This window comes from Oryx dammah, unplaced genomic scaffold (genome assembly GCF_014754425.2).
Source record: "Oryx dammah isolate SB20612 unplaced genomic scaffold, SCBI_Odam_1.1 HiC_scaffold_21, whole genome shotgun sequence".
Taxonomy (NCBI): Eukaryota; Metazoa; Chordata; class Mammalia; order Artiodactyla; family Bovidae; genus Oryx; species Oryx dammah.
The window spans coordinates 4,932,295-4,939,399 of record NW_024070205.1 but is presented as its reverse complement, the minus strand read 5'-3'; positions in this window follow the sequence as shown (position 1 = coordinate 4,939,399).

The following is a 7,105-nucleotide window of genomic DNA, read 5'->3' as shown; positions in this document are numbered from 1 at the left end:
CACGTGCTGTGTCGCAGCTAATGCAGGATTCAGAGATGAATAAAATTCAGCTCATTATGTCAAGGAACTCACAAAAGAAGAAATATCTAATTTAGTACAAGAGTTAAACTTGTATTATTTGTCATTAATTCAGACATAACAAGTGAATGGATGGTGGAGTTCTAAGGGTATTTGAGGGGAACTGCTCACGGTAAGCTTTGTTCAACCTGGGTAGCTTCCTATCTCCCTGATTTACTTCCTAGCGGTTTATTTTTAAATGTGGGTTTCTGCATTTAAAAAGTAATTTAGCAATGGTACATAATGTTTCATAAGTTAAAAAAAAGGTATTAACCTTTTCCAATGAGTTCGGCAATTGTTCTATTTATGAACAATATTGACCTTGCTTTATCCCAGGAAACAGAAAGTTCAGTCAAGGCGGATAATAGTCATGTGGGGATATTGTATCCAGTATTGGTATGTCGTCCTATTTGATAGTTGTGAAATCTGTTGATCTTTATATTTGTTGTTGATTAGTTGCTAAGTTGTGTCCGAACCTTTGTGATCCCATGGACTGCAGCATGCCAGGCTTCCCTGTCCCCCCAGGGGGTGGGACGCCAAAAGTTTTGTGAGCAATGTGGCTTATCAGCTGCCATTTTGTAAACTTCTAATGCTAAAAAAATAAAAGTGTGAACAGGAGAGCAATGGAGCATTTAAAGGAGTGGCGTTGAGGGAGAAGTAATTAACTTTTTTGGTATAACTGAGCTGTAGGACAATTCCTGGAAAAAGTTAAGTCTGGGGCTCACAAAACTAGGAAGATATTCCAAGTCGCAGGAATGGCACGTACAGACCCAAGTACTGGGCACACCCAGTGACGCTGTGCGCTGGACAGAAAGCGCTGAAGGAAGGCTCTGTGGGCCCTGTCTGGACTAAGCAAACCGAACGTCCATCTCAGTGTGATGTGAAGATGCAGGAGAAGCTATGTGCGGGGTTAGCATGAAGATGTGGGTCTCAGAAATGTTACCTTTAAGGTGTTTGTGGAGTAGTCAGGTAGAAATATTACGTAAGTAGTTGATTCTTACGGTCAGTGCTGTGATGAACCACGCAGACTGCTTTCAGAAACAAGAGGGACCTCTTAGCTGCTGAGAGCTCTCGGCTGTCAGCTCCCCAAGGGGGTTGGCTCAGGTGAAGTGCCCCCCCTTCCAGAGTCACAGCTTATCCCCAGGGTGCCTGCACCAATGACCATTCAGCAGGAGCTCTAAAGTTTCCCCTCACTCCAGCTCAGGACAAATCTAAAGAGTCACTCGTTTGCACAGCTCCCCACAGAGCTAGGTGATGCCACTGGTGGCAGCTTCGCCACAGCTCAGCTTCTTGTGTCTGCTTCCTCCTTTTCCCTTCCACAGGTATGGATTCTAAGAGTCCCCCCCCAAATCCTTTTGCTCCTAATTTCCACTTCATAGCCTGCTTCCCCAGGAACCCAGTCTGAGAGTGATTGTTGCTGTTCAGTCACTAAGTCAGGTCCGACTCTTGGCCACCCCATGGACTGCAGCACGCCAGGCCTCCCTGTCCATCACCAACTCCCAGAGGTTACTCAAACTCATGTCCACTGAGTCAGTGATGCCATCCAACCATCTCATCCTCTGTCATCCCCTTCTCCTTCCACCTTCAATCTTTCCCAGCATCAGGGTCTTTTCCAGTGAGTCAGTTCTTTCCATCAGGTGGCCAAAAGATTGGAGTTTCGGCTTCAGCATCAGTTCTTCCAATGAATATTCAGGACTGATTTCCTTTAGGATGGACTGGTTGGATCCCCTTGCAGCCAAGGGACTCTCAAGAGTCTTCTCCAACACCACAGTTCAAAAGCATCAGTTCTTCAGTGCTCAGCTTTCTTTATAGTCCAACTCTCACATCCATACATGACTACTGGAAAAAACCTTAGCCTTGACTAGATGGATCTTTCTTGGCAAAGTAATGTCTCTTCTTTTCAATATGCTGTCTAGATTGGTCATAGCTTTTCTTCCAAAGAGCCAGCGTCTTTTAATTTCAAGGCTGCAGTCAACATCTGCAGTGATTGTGGACCCCCCAAAAATAAAGTCTGACACTGTTTCCACTGTTTCCCCATCTATTTGCCATGAAGTGATGGGACCAGATACCATGATCTTAGTTTTCTGAATGTTGAGTTTCAAGCCAACATTTTCACTCTCCTCTTTCACTCTCATCAAGAAGCTCTTTAGTTCCTCTTTACTTTGTGGCAGAAGTGTGGTGTCATCTGCATATCTGAGGTTATTGATATTTCTCCCGGCAATCTTGATTCCAGCTTGTGCTTCATCCAGCCCAGCATTTCTCATGATGTACTCTGCATATAAGTTAAATAAGCAGGGTGACAATATACAGCTTTGACATTCTCCTTTCCCAATTTGGAACCAGTCTGTTGTTCCATGTTTAGTTCTAACTATTGTTTCTTGACCCACATACAGATTTCTCAGGAGGCAGGTCAAGTGGTCTCCAATGAATAGTCAAGGTTGATTTCCTTTAGGATTGACCAGCCTGATATCTTTGCAGTCCAAGGGACTTGCAAGGCTACACATCAGAGCCGAGCCTTGGGCCTGAATTGGAGTCATCAGTTAGTAGAAGTCTATTAAAGCTAATGAAATGGGTGAGTGTTTCAGATTAAGGTTAGAAGTATGTTTAGTTCAGGACTTTGACGGTATTCAGAGTTTGGTGACTGGCTATCGGAAAAGGTCTAACAAAGCAAAGTGATGAGGAAGGGCTGGACTGGCGGAATGAAAACCAGGAACACTGAGGACTGGCGATGCTTCTTTGATGTTACTGGTCCCCTGGAGAGGAGCAGCATTATTCCACGTGAGACTGAGACAAGAGCACGTTGAGGAAGAAACAGAGGGTCCAGAAACATGAGGGTGGTGGGCATGGCAGTAAGTGTCACAGTGAAAGGGAGAAGTGTGGACTGGGAGGTGAGGATAAGGAGGAATTTTGAATAAAGTGTGAGAAATCGGAACCTGTTCAAATGAAAGCGGATGGGTGGATAAAGAAGGACAGGTGGTGAGTTTTGTTAACATGGGTGGTGACATTCTCCTTGGATCTCTCAGTGCGGTAAAGCATGAGCGGTTAGATTTCCTCCATCAACTCTGTGTTGTATTGTACCTGTATATCTATTTGGGTTAACATCTGGGTATATTGTGCAGAAGTGTGTACTTTTTTTTCCAACCTATAAACACTTGGGTTTCTGTCCTCTACAGTAACTGATAGTGAAAAGAAGAAGAAGAAGAATGGATGGGAGATAATGGGGGAAAATGGCATAAGGATGCAGAGAAAAGAGATGGGACCCCGGGCAGAAGTAAAAGGCAGCTCCTAGCTGGGTGGGGGGAACTGGGTTTGTGGCTGGAAAGAGGAGCTTCTGGTCCCCTGGTTTCTATTTCCTCCATGAAGGAGGGAGACACCTGCTGAGAATGTGTCGGAATATGTGGGGAGAGAAGCTGAAGGGTTGAAGAGCCAGAGAGAGTTTGGAAAAGTCCTGTAGAGGCTGGAGAGGGAGACGGTAGCAGAAAGAAAAGACAAAGAAGGTGAGCCCGCAAAGTGATCTGGCAAACTAATCATTCATTAGTTACCACCTCAGTTAGGTGTGCGGGGTGTAGGGGATCGTGTCATTAATACAATGACCACCATTTTGCTTTTGGGCAAAAATTGTGTTGCGTGATCATTGTTTATCATGGCGCATATGAAAGGAAACCTGGCATAGGTGTTTTGCCTCCTTGTGGGACAAGGCGGCAAAGTCAAAAACCAAAGGATTGCTGACTTGGTGACCGCCCTAGGACTTCTCAAGGCTCAGAGCGGGGCTGCCCAGTGCTATACAGAGAAGCTTTCATGTTTCATAGGGAAATGAAGAATTCATTGATATCTATTTCTTCATAAAAAAAGAAAGATCAAAACACTGGAGAACATCACACATTCAAACTGAATTCAGGGAGGCACAGCGTGATTCCTTTGGAGGGAAACTGGAGCAAATGGAAGAGCATACAGTCAAACACAAGCTGAGAAGGAGTTTGCCTGAACACTTTTTCTCAGATACACATTGCAGACCAGCTATTCGACAACATACAAGGGTTCAGCTGGACAGGGTTTTTAACCTGTTTTTATACACTTTCAACATAGCTTTGTGAGAAAATAAAAATTCAGTTTTGTATTAGCATTCATTTTTCCTACAACCAGATATCTTAAGAATTACAGTTTTAAATAATTGATTATGTTTTCAAACATGAGAGCAGATCTTTAACACTGTAAACAGCTCAAATGATACCAATGTAATGGAGTAAAGAATGAAAGTTCCCTTCATTCTCCTCCTTTTACTATTTGTTTGCTTTTTGGCTGTTCTGATCTTCTTCCTGCATGGCTTTTCTCTAGTCACGGTGCTGGGGCTTCTCACTGCCGTGGCTTCGGGCTCTAAGGTGTGTGTGAGCTCAACAGTTGTGACACATGGATTTAGTTGCTCTGCGGCACGTGGGATCTTCCTGGATCAGGGATCAAACTCGTGTCTCCTGCACTGGCAGGCGGATTCTTTACCACTGGCCACCAGAGAAGCCCTCCTTTATTGCTCTGAAAACCCCAGATAAACTTCCTCAGTCTGCACAACTCTGAAAAGCATTTACTCTGTCTTCCAGATGCGGGACAACACTGAGCAGGCACGCATACGTCAGCTGTAACGAGGCACACAAGTATGTGTTTCCATACACACATGCATATTTTAATTTATATATATGAATTTATTGAGGCGTATATTATATATCACATCATATTTATTGTCCTAACCCTTTGGGGTTTTTTTTTGTTGTTGTTGATATATGATAGACCTATCACCATATCAGTATACCTAAATTGATCTCACTTTTCCTAATACCTGAATAGTATTTCACTAGCCTGGAGAATCCCAGGGATGGGGGAGTCTGGTGGGCTTCCATCTATGGGGTTGCACAGAGTCGAACATGACTGAAGCAACTTAGCAGCAGCAGCAGCAGCTGGAGGTAACACAGTTTAATTATTCTCCAGCTGATGGACTTTTAATTATTTTCCTCACTTCCCTCCTTTCTTCCTTCCTTCTGTCCTTCTTTCCTTCCTTCCTTCATAGGTTATAAGTGGAAATAGAGCAAAAATAATGTGAAGCTGAACTGTGGTGTTGGAGAAGACACTTGAGAGTCCCTTGGACTGCAAGGACATCCAACCAGTCCATTCTGGGTGTTCATTGGAAGGACTGATGTTGAAGCTGAAACTCCAATACTTTGGCCACCTCATGCGAAGAGTTGACTCATTGGAAAAGACTCTGATGCTGGGAGGGATTGAGGGCAGGAGGAGAAGGGGACGACAGAGGATGAGATGGCTGGATGGCATCACCGACTCAAAGGACGTGAGTCTGAGTGAACTCTGGGATTTGGTTATGGACAGGGAGGCCTGGTGTGCTGCAATTCATGGGGTCGCAAAGAGTCGGACACGACTGAGCAACTGAACTGAAAGCCGAAGTTAAATTGCAGAATTCTAAATATATTTAAAAGAACAAATAGAAAGGATTTTAACATTCAATAGACTTGCTTGATGGAGGAGAGGGAAGGAAGAAGAAAGAAGAAGATGTAAGCTGATTTTGTTTTCCATGAGAGGAGCAGTTAAATATTGCCCCAAAGGTGAGGCAGTATGGTGTTATTTAAAAAAATATTAGCATAATGATGACTTATTCTGTTGCTCTTTCTTCTCAGGAAATTCCAGGGATTTGGGGAGCTATGAGCCAGGATAAAAACCAAATATATACTTCTCATATATTTGATCGTCTGAATGACCAAATGTACTTTTTCCTATAAATGACACTATCACACTGTAGACTATATAGACCAAGAGTGAGCCCTAATGTAAACTGTGGACTTTGGGTGATATTGATGTGTTACTGTAGGTTCACTGATTGTAACGAATGCACCTCTCTGCTGGAGGGTGTTGATGGGGGCGATTGGGTGTTTGGGAGGGCAAGGGATATTTAGGAATTCTGTATTTTCTGCTGAGTTTTGCTATGAGCCCCAAACATAATGTTTACTTTTAAAAATGAGGTAACTTGTGCAATAAATTGTATGATCACTTTATGCATTCTCCACCATATTCTTCTTCATTTTAGTATTAGAAGATCACAATGTGTCTCTGGAGATAGGACTTCCTAGTAACAGGTTATGTTTCTAGTTTCCCTTGAAGCTTGTAGCCCCAAGAACACCTAGCGGTAAGTTTATTGCCTAAGAAGATGTCAGATTAAGAAAAACCAAATTCTAGTAACACCTGCATACTTATATACTATGCTTCAAAATGTGGTATAATTAATATGTGTGATCTTCACAAAGTCATTAATACCAAGTATGTTATTGTAAATATTTCACAGACGAGGAGATGGAAGCCACACAGTTCATAATATACCACTGAAGACCTCACATCTATCCATTCTTATGCCAGGGCTTAAATTCATGTTAGTCTGTCTCTAAAGACGGTGCCATTAACGACAACGCTATAGTGTGTCTCAAAGTTACAGGATAGTTTATATAGAATCCATATAACTTAACACAATCAAAAGAAGCAAGTCAACATATGGTTCTCTCATAATACGTCAAAAGGTGACACAGTTTGGTTGTCCTGACAAGATCAGTTGTCAGGTGTGTGGATGGTATAAAAAAAGAAACAAAAGTCAGGGGGGGAAAAACTAGCTTTGGTTCATTTGTGCAAACCAAGTCTGTAAAACTGAAGAGTTTCTGTTACCACGTGTGACTTTCGCTTTACTCCGACTGAGGGTCAGTCTGTTTGCCATCCTGACTGAAATATGCTGCTTGACTAGCTCAGTAAACTTTCTGACTAAGATGCGTGTGTTTTCCACACCGCCAAGTGACTCCTCAATACCAGCAGCGTGTCCTACAGCTCAACTCGGTTCTGACACTGTCTACTTGGAGGCAGTACCAGATGCCACGGGTTAAGGGCACAGACCCACAGGACTGCACCTCCCGCTCCAGAAACCCCCTGAAGGTCGAAGTTCTTACCTGTCCTTCTGACTAACTGGCTATAGATTGGAGGTTGCCATGACCTCTTTCTCAAGTTCGATTAC